This window comes from Alnus glutinosa, chromosome 6, assembly GCF_958979055.1.
Source record: "Alnus glutinosa chromosome 6, dhAlnGlut1.1, whole genome shotgun sequence".
Classification (NCBI taxonomy): domain Eukaryota; kingdom Viridiplantae; phylum Streptophyta; class Magnoliopsida; order Fagales; family Betulaceae; genus Alnus; species Alnus glutinosa.
Window position 1 is genome coordinate 7113808 of NC_084891.1, and position 15445 is coordinate 7129252.

General features: G+C 36.0%; 1 pseudogene; it reads left to right on the forward strand.

The window, feature by feature from the left end:
- Window positions 1-6988: 6988 nt before the first annotated feature.
- LOC133871459 (probable alkaline/neutral invertase F) lies at window positions 6989-14952 on the forward strand (annotated as a pseudogene).
- Window positions 14953-15445: the final 493 nt, after the last annotated feature.

Below are 15445 nucleotides of genomic sequence, written 5' to 3' on the forward strand. Positions count from 1 at the left end.
TAAAGTACATTAAAAATTAGCCTAAAACATAAATAATAAAGTACTGTTTACAGACCACAAATGGACCGAGCTATGTTGTCACGAACCACTTTCATCTCCTCATCATGTATATTGCCAATGTTTTCCTGACTGTTACTCCATGTTTCATCATCATTGCTCTCTAGATTATCCGAGTTACTTTCATCCCACTTAAATCCATTGCCTTTCCTATCATGTATTCTAATAAAATTATGAAGGACTGCGGTAGCAATTACAATAAGCATTTGGTCTTTAATATCATAAGATGGCATTTGCCTTAAAATTCTCCACCTATTCTTCCATACACCAAAAGTTCGCTAGATTGCACTTCTAAGCTATGAGTGAACATAGTTAAATCTCTCTTATATCCCATTTCCTCGACCAGCTCGTCAAAAATCTGGAATGTGATATTTCTCCCCCTTATAAGGTGTTGAGTATCCTTTCATTAAGGGGTATCTAGCATCAACCAAATAATATTTTCCTAGACATGATAATAATAATCATCTATAAGATATGCATTCATAATAAATAAGAAAAGAAAAATATTATACCTAGTAGCTAATTTTTGTCCGTTAGACGTAGATATATTAAATAGCATTACTCAATTTTTAATCATATTGTTTTCCATGAGATTTTATAAATGAAATATATATATATATATATATATATAAGCAATTATTCTAGAATACCCAAAATACCCCCTACATCGCGACTCCCTCCAACCGCCAAAACTCAAAGAAGCTCAAGAGAACAACAGATACAGAGCACCATTCTTTGAAAATTCAGACAACACACACTTCCTCTCTCTCTCTCTCTCTCTCTCTCTCTCTCTTGTGTGCCAATTCTCTCCATTTGAATGTTCAAATCCGACACAAGCTCCGAGGGCTCCGCCACCAGCTCTGAAGCCTACGACACCAGCTCCGAGGCCTCATGGACCACTTCTTTAGTGGCTTATCAACCGCCCAACGTATGGTCCGACAAAGAGTCTGACGAGGAGCTCAAGGGGCTCCCATATCATAAGTACCGAATTCTCAAGAAATTGAAGATGAGGAGGGCCGGGCTTTTTAACATATGGAATATAACTGTGAGCTCGAGCTCGAGCCAGTCAACTAGCGGGAGAGAGACGGAGCCAGAGGTCAAAGACATGGTGGAAGAGGCTGGGAGAGGCTCAAGAAATCATGTCTTCTACAATGGAGAACCCGTGGGTACACTCTCCGCAATGGACTACGCCTCCGAGGTCTTGAAGACCTGTATCAATCGGGTACATTCTCATTCACTTAATGATTTCAGATTTCTAAGTTTGTTTTGAAGAATTACTTTTTAGATATGAGTTGTTTTTACAGTTTAGATTTGTTTTCCTCGCAGAATTACTTTTTACATTTGAGTTGTTTTTACGGTTTAGATTGGTTTTCTCCAAAATTACTCTTTAGATTTGAGTTGTTTTTGCAGTTTAGATTGGTTTTCTGCAAAATTACTGTTTACATTGAGTTGTTCTGCCTTACCTTAACTTTTTGAATTATGGTAAAGATCAAATCAAAGAAAAGCACAAATCATGAAAATTTGTGTTTTATCATTGGACATATCCCAATTAAATACTCTAATCATCAAGAAATGAAATATACAAAGTTTTCCTGCCTCACAACACAGCAAGCCTCATCAGTCAGGATTTGACTTTAGCTAATCTCTAATTTGAATTAATATAAATTCATGTAATAATTGATGAGTGCCAAATATTGTCTATTTGGACCCTCTTGATTTACATAAGTTTGACCTTTAGCCTTGTTATTTTCTGATGCTTTGGTTAGTTTTTGTATTTTTATGTTTTGTAGGTTAATAAGTGAGGAATGGCAAAATTCATGTGGAATTGTTTGGAAAATTCGGAAGTTCTGAAGAACTCGATCGATCGAACTTAAAAGTAAATCGATCGAATTTTGCCCGAAGTCGATCAATCGAAATTTCCCAGAACTTACTTTTGCAGAAGCGCGCCAGAACACCCAATCAGGAGCTTCTCCATGACAAAAAGCAGTTCTCCCACTTATTTTCGCAGCAGAACACGCTAGTTGCATGACCTTGGTTGTCTCTAGCAAGAGAGGAACCCTAGAGGGGGTTAGAGGAGTCATTTTACATGGGTTTCTAGCCCTAATTTCCCTCTATAAAAGCCATAGCCATACCTCCTTGTTGGGAGAGTTCAGAGAACAGTAGCTAGGTTTAATTTCGTGCATTTTGTAGTGTATTCCAGTAGCTTTTGTTCTTAGACACTTTCTTTTTAAAGCTTTCCTTTTATTTCCATGGTTGTTCTTCATTCTCTTGTGGTGTTCTTAGTCATGGAAGGCTAGTAACCTCAACTAAGGTTGAGGATGAAACCTTTCCATTGATGACACTCACACTCTTGTTATAATACTTGCACATTTGATGATATATCATATTTGTTATTCAAAGTTCCATTCATTTAAATGCTTTATCTTTTGCAATGAATGTGGTTGTTGGTAGATATAGGACATTTAATGTGTTTCAACCGATGGAAACATTGTTTTATCGGTTTGAATAATGATATCCATTGTGATTTGTTCATTGAATGGATACATTGGATGATTTGATTTCAAATGGGTACTCTTTGTGATTTATCTTTGAGTTGGATTCATTTAATGGTTCTAGAGTATGTGGTTGAGAAACTTGAATGACACCCTAAGCTTAAGGTTCTTTGGGTGTTCAAGTGGAAACCAAGAATGTGAGTTGTTGGATTTGGTTTGGTAGATTCCTTAGCCTTAGTTCCTTTTAATTTGCATATTTCATTCCATCTCTTTTATTTAGTCTTTTGCTCTTGAATCAATCCTCAAACCTTTGGAACTAGGTTAAAATGAAGTTGATTAAACAAGACACCAACATTTGACCATTTCCCTGTGGATTCGACCTCGCACTTGCACACACTATATTGCAAACGATTCGTGTGCTTGCGAGTACTCATTAAAACACACATCAATAATCATCAATATTCACTACTATGTTTCTTATATTTTAACATGATTGCATCAAAATGTTTAGTTGCAAGCATTTTGATTAATCTTGAGGAAGAGAGATGTCTAGTGAGCTCATCATGATTCTACTGACATAAAGATTAATTAATGGATGCTATTTTATTTGCAAAGTTTTAAATATTTACATTAATTAGTCCCAAAAATATGATATACATATCCTTTGTGAAAGTGTTTCTGCCCATAGAATCAAATTTGTAGAATTAAACAGTATATTGGAAATGCAGTGTTTCTACCTTACCTTGACTTTTTTGTTAGTTTTCTTGGCGGTATAGGCTTTGTATTTGTAGAAAAAGTTGTTAACAAGAGATAACCATTTGCAAAGTATTTGACTAATAGATATACATATACATTTGAAATCAGATGCTATCTTGTTGTATCATCTTTGTATTACCTTTGCTGTTGGCTATTTTGTGTTGGTTCGCTTGAGTCCTGAACGCTTCCCTAGAGGTGCTTTCCACAAATTGCACCATCGTAGAGCTGGGCCTTTCAAGATTCTCAAGCAGCTAGGCAACAATGCTTATCACTTGGAACTTCCTCCCACTCTTGCCATTAGTCCTATTTTCAATGTGGAAGACCTAACAGCATATCCGGGAGACACTACTGAAGCTCCTCCAGGTGCTGAGGTTGAAGCTCCCCCTGCCATCCTTCCCACAATTGCTTCTCCCCGCGATCAGATTGATGCTATACTTAATGATCAATTGGTTTCCACGCGAAGGGGTGGATATTAGAAATTCCTTGTTCGATAGAAGAATAGGCCCGCGTCAAATAATTGCTGGCTCAAGACTGAAAAGGTCCAACTCCTAAATCCAGACCTGTATGAAGATTACTTGGCTTTTCACTCAACGGAGTCGAGTTCTTTTCTGGGAGAGGGGGATTGATGGAGGACCATGGAACCACCTAGAGTCAGATGCTATTTTTCTTTTAAGTTTGCAAGTTGTGTTTTCTGTTATTTTCAGTTACGTATTAAGGTTTAGACCTTTTTATTTTCAATAATGGGCTGGGCCCAAGAAGTATGTAGGCTTAAGGGTTTATTAGACTTTTGTTAAACCTTATTTAGGTGTTCTTTTGTAAGGAGACAACATTGAATAAAAATCAGAAGAATTTTCCAGCAGCCGATTTCTTTGAGATGAGTCTTCTCAAACAATGGTGAGACTCCATTGTTGACACGTTCGTGTCTTTGTTATTACTTGTGACTCAAGTGTTAGGCAATTGATTGTAAGTTTCAAAATATCCTCTGTTTTGAATTGCTTAGCCTATAGCTACTGCATCATATCCACTATTCAGAAGACAAAGCTAGTTACAAAGCAGTAGCACTCACATACCCTTATGCAGTGGTCATACCTTGAACTCTGACGTGTAACCTAACACAAACGCCTCCCAACCAAGTCACCTACTTGGAGGGGTCTTCAATGAAATCATTTACCTTAGGGCTCTTCCCTAAGATAGACTTCACATGAACACAACAACAATACTTCGACAACAGCTAGAGAGCAAGCGGATTAGCACAATAACTCCTAAAATAAACACTCTAAGCACTACGGAATTCAATACAAAATTCTTACAAATTACATGTCTAGAGGCCTCTATTTATAGGCTACAAAAGACTTAAATTGAGTGTGAATCAATTTATAGGCAGCAGTTTGTTGACCTCTTTGCCACAATACATTTGTAACAAGTGAATTTTGATAAAAAAAAAAAAAAAAAAAAAAAATTATAATTTTTAAAATACAAATACATGTACTTAACTACGCAATTGTACGTACAGCATTGCATAAGTGTCTGAGAAATAACTGCAGTGAAGCGATTTCAAGATAGCTATTAGGTAATGAACTAATCCTACTGACTGATGTAAAGCTTTTTTCTTTGTAGTAAGGATTGGGAGGGTAAGTGAAGAATAAATGGGTCAATAACATATTGTTAGAAGTGCTAATACAATGAAAATAATTATGTTGGCAGATTTTTGTAAGAGATTTTATTCATAATAATTTTACTTGTTTGATACAAAATCATGCAAAATTTGAGATTGTCAGAAATTTCCTTTTAACGACCATCCACTTTAGAAATACAGGTCTTGAAAAATCCATGATCTCTACAAGTTTTAAGGTTTTTATTGACTCACATCAACAATTTCTTGGCAGATTTTGGGCAAAAGCTTATCACCTTAGAGATCTCAATAAGACATTTTCACCAACAAAATCTAATGAAAGAGCAATACTCATCAGATCAAGATTTGAGAAAGAGTAAAAGATCTAAATCTACATTAAATATGATGATTAACTTATACAAAAATTGTGCGATTCATTTGTCAATATGTTCCATGAAAATGTCAATATTAACTTTATGTCAATTAATAATATATCGAGATCGAGATCTCATTAGAAGTACAAAGCAATCAACAATATGTTTCAAGACATGTTTTACTTACAAGTAAAAAAAAAAAACGCTTTGAATTACATTGTTAGAAGTGCTAATACAATGAAAATAATTATGTTGGCAGATTTTCGTAAGAGATTTTATTCTTAATAATACATGTCTGATGCAAAACCATGCAGAATTTGAGATTGTCAGAAATTTCCTTTTAACGACCATCCATCTTAGAAATACAGGTCTTGAAAAATACATGATCTCTACAAGTTTCAAGGTTTTTATTGACTCACATCAATGGATTTAGGGCAAAAGCTTAACACCTTCGAGATCACAATAAGACATTTTCACCAACGAGATCTAATGAAAGAGCATTGCTCATCAGATCAAGATTTGAGTAAGAGTAGAAATGATCTAAACCTACATTAAATATGATGATTAGCTTGTACAAAAATTGTGCGATTCATTTGTCAATATGTTCCATGAAAATGTCAATATTTACTTTATGTCAATTAATAATAGATCGAGATCTCATTCGATGTACAAAGCAATCAACAATATGTTTAAAGAAATGTTTTACTTACAAGAAAAAAAAAATGCTTTGAATTACATTGTTAGAAGTGCTAATACAATGAAAATTATGTTGACATATTTTCGTAAGAGATTTTACTCTTAATAATTTTACCTGTCTGATGCAAAACCATGTAGAATTTGAAATTTTCAGAAATTTCCTTTTAATGACCATCCACCTTAGAAATACGGGTCTTGAAAATGCATGATCTCTGCAAGTTTCAAGGTTTTCATTGACTCACATCAACAGTTTCGTGGCGGATTTTGGGCAAAAGCTTATCACCTTCGAGATCTCAATAAGACATTTTCACCAACGAGATTTAATGAAGTAGCATTGCTCATCAGATCAAGATTTGAACAAGAATAAAAGATCTAAACCTACATTAGATATGATGATTAGCGTACAAAAATTGTGCGATTCATTTGTCAATACGTTCCATGAAAATGTCAATATTTACTTTATGTCAATCAGTAATATATCGAGATTGAGATCTCATTAGAAGTACAAAGCAATCAACAAAATGTTTCAAGACATGTTTTACTTATAAGAAAAATAAAAAATAAAAAATAAAAAAATGCTTTGAATTATGTTATTAGAAGTGCTAATACAATGAAAATAATTATGTTTGGCAGATTTTCGTAAGAGATTTTATTTTTAATAATTTTACCCATCTGATGCAAAACCATGCAAAACTTGAGATTGTTAGAAATTTTTGTCTGTTAGACGTAGATATATTAAATTGCATTACTCAATTTTTAATCATATTGTTTTCCATGAGATTTTATAAATGAAATATATATATATATATATATGAAATTCGTCCGGAATACCCAAAATACCCCTACATCGTGACTCCCTCCAACTGCCAAAACTCAAAGAAGCTCAAGAGAGCAACAGATACAGATCACCGTTCTCTGAAAATTCATACAACACACACTTCCTCTCTCTCTCTCTCTCTCTCTCTCTCTCTCTCTCTTCTGTGCCAATTTTCTCCATTCGAATGTTTGAATCCGACACAAGCTCCGAGGCCTCTGCCACCAGCTTCGAGGCCTCCGACACCAGCTCCGAGGCCTCATCGACCACTCTTTCTGTGGCTTATCAACTGCCCAGTAGATGGTTCGATAAAGAGTCTGACGAGGAGCTCAAGGGGCTCCCGTATCACAAGTACTGGATTCTCAAGCGATTGAAGATGAGGAGGGCCGGGCTTTTTAACATATGGAATATAACTGCGAGCCCGAGCCCAAGCCCAAGCCCAAGCCAGCCAACTAGCAGGAGCAAGATGGAGCTGGAGGTCAAAGACATGGTGGAAGAGGCCTGGGAGAGGCTCAATAAATCATACGTCTTCTACAATGGAGAACCGGTGGGTACACTCTCCACAATGGACTACACCTCCGAGGTCTTGAAGACCTGTATCAATCGAGAACATTCTCATTCACTTAATGATTTCAAATTTCTAAGTTTGTTTTGAAGAATTACTTTTTAGATTTGAGTTGTTTTTACAGTTTAGATTTGTTTTCCCCGCAAAATTACTATTTAGATTTGAGTTGTTTTTATGGTTTAGATTGGTTTTCTCCAGAATTACTCTTTACATTTGAGTTGTTTTTACAGTTTAGATTGGTTTTCTGCAGAATTACTGTTTACATTTGAGTTGTTCTGCCTTACCCTAACTTTTTGAATTACGGTAAAGATCAAATCTAAGAAAAGCACAACTCATGAAAATTTGTGTTTTATCATTGGACATATCCCAATTAAATACTCTAATCATCAAAAAATGAAAGATACAAAGTTTTCGTATCTCACAACACAGCAGGCCTCATCAGTCAGGATTTGACTTTAGTTAGTCTCTAATTTGAATTAATATAAATTCATGTAATAATCACCAATATTCACTAATATGTTTCTTATATTTTAACATGATTGCATTTCAAAATGTTTAGTTTCAAGCATTTTGATTAATCTTGAGGAAGAGATATGTCTAGTGAGCTCATCATGATTCTACTGACATATAGATTAATTTATGGATGCTATTTTAGTTGCAAAGTTTTAAATATTTGCCTATAGAATCAAATTTGTAGAATTAAACTGTATATTGGAAATGCAATGTTTCTGCTTTACCTTAACTTTTTTGTTAGTTTTCTTGGCGGTATAGGCTTTGTATTTGTAAGAAAAGTTGTTTACAAGAGAACCATTTACAACATATTTGACTAATTGATAAACATATACATTTGAAATCAGATGATATCTTGTTGTATCATCTTTGTATTTGAATTTGAATGAGATATTGGATGAGATGTAGTGGATCAATCTAGATACGTGCTTTCTTAGACTTGATTATGCTGCTGAATTCACAATTGATTTTCAGTTTTGTTTGTTCTAATTTCAATTATATTAAAATACTTGGCATTTTCATGAGTGACTTTATTCCTACGGGTTTAACACACATGATGAAGAAGCCTACGGAATTGGAGATTGTCAGGAATTTCCTTTTAACAACCCTCAAATTATTCCAAGGTGGAATGCCTGCAAGTTTTAAGGTTTACACTGATTCAAAGCTTCAAAAGGACACTTTGCTTTGGGGCAGTGCATTTGGAAAATTTGAACCAGTTGATTCCGGATTCTGGTGGATTATACTTTTAAGATCATATACCGAGTGCATGCATGATTATAAATGGCAAAGCTTCCTGAGGTGCAGAGGGTAATGAAGTTAATACTCAAGATTTTCCTGTCAAATGACTCTGACACTTTCCCAACACTTCTATGCGCAGATGGGTGTAGCATGATTGACAGATGCATGGTGAGTCTTGTCTTTGAATTGTTTTAAATTAGGGCTGGCAATTTTGACACGATCCAACAATCCAACACAAACACAACACGAAATTAGCGGGTTTGGGTCTACCTTAAACGGGTTGGGTCATAAACGGGTCTACCCGTTTATGACCCGTTTAACTAGCCAGACACGATTAACTTTTTTTTTTAAAGAAAAAGAGAGAGAGAGAGAGAGAGAGAGAGAGAGAGAGAGAGAGAGAGAGAGAGAGAGAGAATGGATATAAAATTGTAATGATATAAAATAAGATAGGGCAAAATTGTAATTTTAAAAAAAATGGAGCTAATAATAAAATAAAACCATACTTGGTCTTATCCATAGCCACACATGTGGCTGTGGATTGTTTTGGCCTTTTGGGAGATATTTTCTCCCCTTAGGCCCTTATTCCCTTGAGTCCTGACGCCTCTCCCCTTTTCCTTTTATTTCCCTTTTCTTTTTTCCTTTTCTTTGTTTCTTCTTCTTATCTCCTTCTCCGTTCTCTCGTCGCACACTAGATTGAGTGAGAGAGAACGGATTTGAGAGAGAGAGAGAGCTGATCCATGACTCTGTGAGAGAGACGCAAAAATTAGAAGAATAAGAAGAGAAGAGAATGGGTTTTCAGCAGAGATCAAGAAAGAAGAGGCTGGAGCTGGCTAAAGCCTTCTTGTCTCCAATGGTCGATCTATGTAACCCTATTCCCTTTTTTTTTTTCTTTTACAAGGGCAATATTTTCTTATTGATTTTCGTTGTAACCCTATTCGTTTCATGGAAGATTTTGTGTTTCCTTATTTTTTTTTTTCCCTCTCTAGTGCAATATTGCTCTCATTTACAACCCTATTCCTTACAAAATGGTAGTCCAGCTTTCTTTTTTTGCCATGAATGATGAAGTTGTAGTTCATTTAAGTCTTAGAGGTCTAAATGGGTCGGGTCGGGTCGTGTCTAAAGCTCCGACCCGTTAAGATAAACGGGTCGTGTTTGGGTCTAGCTTAAACGGGTCGCGGGTCGTAAACGGGACGTGTCGGGTACCCGTTTTGCCAGCCCTATTTTAAATAGTGTTGATGGTATTAATTAAAAAGAATAGGGAAAATTTCCAGGCCTAAGGTAAACATATATAAATGCTTGTTTGGATTGGGTTAGTAATTCTGATATCAGCATGATATTCTAAGTGCTTAATTTGAAATTGCAACTTCTTGGTGCCTAAAGGAGGAGAATAAAGTTTGTTCCTCCTTTCGGTGCCAATGAAGCTTCTCCAACACCAGTAAAGTCATGACCACCAGGGAAAAATGATTGTTCACAGTTGATGTGGTCGTTTTTTGTACAAAAATATCAATAATAAAATTATCACTCGCAATAGTACGAATCCTTGTAGGATAAGGCTATATTGAGGGTATCGAACCTCAAAGACTGCATAAGTGTTGTTATCAAGCTTTTTGAGATTTAATATAACTTAATTTAAAATATGTTTGATTTTTGTTTTGTAAAAATAAATACATTAAAGTAAAAGACATAAAAATAGAGAGAGTTGTAATGAGAGAAAGAATAGGGGATTGATTTCACTACTCACCGCATAACAATGGTCAATCATAAATTCATACTATGCATGATATAGGGCTTGTCTCACTCGAGTAATCAAGAAATTACCTCTAAAGAATAAGTATAATCCATCTTCGGTTGGCACGAACCGTCCACCTAACCACTAAGATGCGGTACGACCCGTCTTTCCTAAGTATGGATTAGCTACGTCTTTAATAGGATACACACAATCAATGGAATAGTATAACTCATCTTCGGTTAATACAAACTATCTACCTAAATTACACTAAACTAGGGTGTAGTACAATCCGTCTTCCCTAGGCATGGCCTATTTAAACCTCTTGATCATATATCAATTAAAACTGTTGTATAACAATCATTCACATAATCACAAAAAATATGAAGGATTGAGTTCAATCAATATAAAAGACTTTCTAAGACAAGATAAGAAATTCATAATGATTTAATATAAACAGTAAGATCAATTCTCACAGTTATACAATCATCATGGATATTGAAAATCTCAAATTAAAATATAATTAAACCATTGTTACTTGGAAAGTGCTACATCAACACCCTACTACGAATTTAGTCGCTCATCGTGTTGCTGGGATGGCCTTTTGTCATGTTCTTCTCCTCTTCAACTTGTTAAGCCTCCTAGAAGAATTTTCTGTCTAAAGCTAAGCACAGCTTCTCTTGAAGCTTAGGCATCTATTTATAGAGATTAGGAGATGTCTAAAAGCCATAGAAATCTGAATAAAATCGGAACTCAGTCTCTTAGTCCAAGTAAGAGATTGAAAATTCAATCCAAGTAGGAAAATGATTTCAAATTCGTCCAAATTTGCGGTCTTTTATTGCGGGGCAATTTTTACATAGTAAATTTATGAATTAGGAAAAAACTATTTTTGACATATTTGTTAAAGTTTTTATTAGCTTTCCAATGCCACTAATTTCATTTCAATCCAATATTTGAGAAGAAAGTTATGATAAAACATTGAGACTTGTGCAGAATCTTAATTTGAATCCAATCTGATTTTGACTCTTATTGGAGTAATTTTGATTTAATCATTCCCTTGATTTGATTAAACTTAACCATATCATATAAGTCTTCTATTATGATTGGTTAAGCTTACCAATATCTTTTAGGTCTTCTCAAAGTGTGATTTAAGCTCAAAATCAATAGAACTAATTGTATCTTTATTTAAAACCTGAAAACAATAAAACAACATAAAATCAAACAAATAACAATGCTAAGGAATTAACATATGCAAGTTAAATGGCTTGAATATGCAACATTAACCACTTATCAACAGTGCACATGATAATGATATGGCATGAAATTAATGGTGCCATAGTTTTTGTTTTTGCACTATTATATGGCTAACTAGTTATTTGCAAGTCTAGAACTTTGATATTCAGCAGTTATAGAAGTGGCATTGCTACATGAAGATGTTCTCGTGCTTAGTTCTAGCCTGTCTTGGATCCCATTTAATCCAAGGCTTTTAAAATGTTCACTCACTCTGAATAGTAGCACTTTGGCTTGCTTTTGAAACATGGAATATATGGGTATCCAATTGAGGTCCAGGCCTTCTTTTACTTTGCACTAAGGTGTACAAGGCAGATGCTGGAACTAGAGCCTGACGGTAAGGAATTGATTGAGAGAATTGATGAACGTATTACAGCTCTCAGCTCTTACATACGGAAGAACTACTGGTTGGACTGTGCAAAATTGAATCTCAATTGTCAACACAAAATTGAGGAGTACTCCCACACTGCTATCGAAAAATATAATGTCATCCCAGGGCCTATCCTGGATTGGGTGTTTGATTTTGTACCTAGGAGAGGAGGGTATTTGATAAGTAATGTCATCCCAGATGGCATGGACTTCAGGTGGTTCTTAGTTGGGAATTGCGTTGCCATATTGAGTGGTCTAGCCACATGTGAACAGGCTAGAGAAATAATGGATCTTGTTGAGGAGTGCTGGGAGGACTTGATTGGGGAGATGCCCTTGAAGATTGTTTACCCGGCATTGGAGGAACACAAGTGAGGGAGTGTCACTAGGTCTAATGAAAAGAACACACAGTGGAGTTGCTATAATGGGCACAGAGCTTAGAATATAAATTGGATTGTTGCACCTTATGTATATGTTAATGTAGAAATTAGAATACTGCTTAAGATTTGACTATTCTTTGGAATCTTACCATATTTGAAATCCAAGTCTTATGTAAAATCTTGTGAATAAGTTTGTTGCATTTCTAGTTAATAAGCATCATGAAAGAGTTTGGAGTAGTGTTCTAGTACCCAAGATTTTGTAATTGACAGTTATTGGTCCATTTTCTTCTAATGCAGTTAATTCCTTAACAGTTTGGAGTAGTGTCCTTGTTGCTTAGGCAATTCGAAGATTGCCTATCAATTTATATAAAACCAGCAACTAGGAAATGAACACGGTATTCGATAGGTTTATGTTGGATTTTCATGTTCTGAGCTACTGTTGTTACTCACTTCATGATATGGGATGTTTTTTGTAGTTTTGCTGTGGCTACTTACTACAGCGTGCATCAAGACTGGAAAGCCTAAAATTGAAAAGCGGGCAATTAAGCTGGTAAAGGAACGTCTTTTTTAGGATGGCTGACCCGAGTATTATAAAGCTAAGACTCGACATGAAATTGGAAGGCAAGTAAGAGAGTATCAGACTTGGAGCATTTCTGGCTACCTAGTTGCTAAGATGATATTCAAGGATGCTTCCAATCTGTTGATGATATTTCTTAAAAAGTAAAGAGGATAGCCAATCCAATTTCGAATAGCACTAGAAGTTATATGGTTCTTTTTTCTTTTCTTTTATGCTGATGATTTTTCGATAGCCAAATGGAGCAAAAACTGATTTTTGGATGAAAGGTGTCATTACAAAAATCCACATCATCAGCAACGTGGACTTGGCGATGTGCATGCAAGTCATCCATGTCGCTAACGGGTAGTGACATGGACCCCGCGTCGTTGATCAAGTTGTCGCGAAATGTCGGGTCGCGACGTGGTAAAAGTGTGGACGTCGCCATATTGTGACATGGCACTTTGTCCACATCACGACCCGTTGGCGACGTGGTTATTTACCACGTCACAAGTATCAGTGACGTGGTAAATTAAGCCATGTCACTACAAGCAACGACGTGCCAGTTGGCCACGTCATTGCTTCTAGTGACATGGCCGTTTAGACAAGTCGCTACATGTATTGACGTGTCTAAAAGCCACATCAGTACAGTTAGTGACGTGGCTAAAAACCACGTCACTACAGGCAATGACGTGGCAACATTGTCCGCGTCACTACAAGCAACAATGTGGCCAACTGACACGTCGTTGCTTGTAGTGACGTGGACAAAGTTCCACGTCACTAGACTTAGTGGCGTGGCTTAAATGCCATGTCACTAATGGATGACGCGGCAACTTGACACGTCACTTAATGTTGCCAACGTGGGAAGCAGGCCATGTCACCAATATTAGTGACATGGCATAAAGTGCCATGTCATAAAATCTATTTTTTTAAAAAAAATTATGGTTTTTGTTTTTGACAAGTATCCTATAGATAATTTGCCTTTCAATAAATCCATCAACAATAACAACAATTTACATTTTCATAAATTATCAACAATATAATTACAACGATTCAAAATCAAAACAGCAGTTTCAACGAACTTACATGAAATATCTGTCATAGTTATTAGCAAATTAATTATAGTACTAACAAAACACAAGTTATATTGAAATTACAAAACAACAACAAAAAATACATTCCGGCCACTTCACGCTCTTTGATTTTTCAATACCACAATTTGCTGGAACGTTCAACGGCTACCCAGCGGACGTCGCATTACCTTTAAATAATAAGAACAACAACATTAAGAATTCATCCATCCAACAGGAAATCAAAATTCCCACCGAAAACTTCCTCTCAATTTTCAACTTCATCTCCCAGATATTTAGCCCCAACTCCTCGATTTTCAACCCCACCAGCTAGACCTCACCCACCACATCACACTCTTGGCAGAAACACTACACTGACTGTCACACCAAGAGATTCTTTCAACAACACCAATTCGGGGCACATGGTTGCTTGCCAAATTTGTGGCAAGTTCAACCACACTGTATTAGACTGCTATCACAGGATGAATTATGTTTATCAAGGCAGACATCCACCACCACAATTTCAAGCAATGGTTGCTCACCACCATGTTGATATTGATAGCCATGAATGGCTAGTTGATTCCGGTGCCAAAACTCCTGTTGCAGCTGATCCTACCACCATCAACAATACACAACCATTTGCAGGAACCGAGACAGTAGGGGTTGGAAATGGAACAGGTTTGGATATCACTAGCATTGGTTCTTCAGTAGTTCAATCCAACTCCTCTAAGCCTTCTCAATTTCTGCTCAAAGATATCTTATATTGTCCCTTTGCATCTGCCAATCTTCTGTCCATTAATAAGTTTTGTCTTGATAATCATTGTTCATTCGAACTAACCGGTTCTCATTATACTGTGAAAGACAACCTGATTGGAATCGTGTTGCACCAGAGCCTCAGTGAGAATGGCTTGTACCCCATCTCTTTGCATCGTTTGCAATCCAGTTTACAATGAAATAAATTGAAGGGCATTGCTGCTTTTGTTGGAGTCAAAACCAGTGATATGGTGTGGCATCAAAGACTCGGGCATCCCTCCAATACAGTCTTCCATCAAGTCATGAGTCTTCAACAACTTCCAGTATATGGTTCACTCAAGAACCTCAATGTCTGCGAGTCGTGTCAGCTTGGGAAATCCAAGCAACCGCCATTTTCCTCTTCTTCTAGATGTATTAAGTCACCCTTAGAGTTAATCAACTCAGATGTTTGGACATCTTCAGTCTTCTTAATGAGTGGATGTCGTTTCTATGTGATCTTTGTAGATGATTACAGTCAGTACTCCTGGTTGTATCCTATTATCAATAAAAGTAATGTTTTTCAATGCTTTGTCAAGTTTAAATTGTTAGCTGAAAAACAATTCTCTGTTGATATTAAACAACTTCAAAGTGATAATAGGGGAGAATATACCTCTCATTCATTCAAAGAATTTCTCTCCCAACATGGTATCTTAC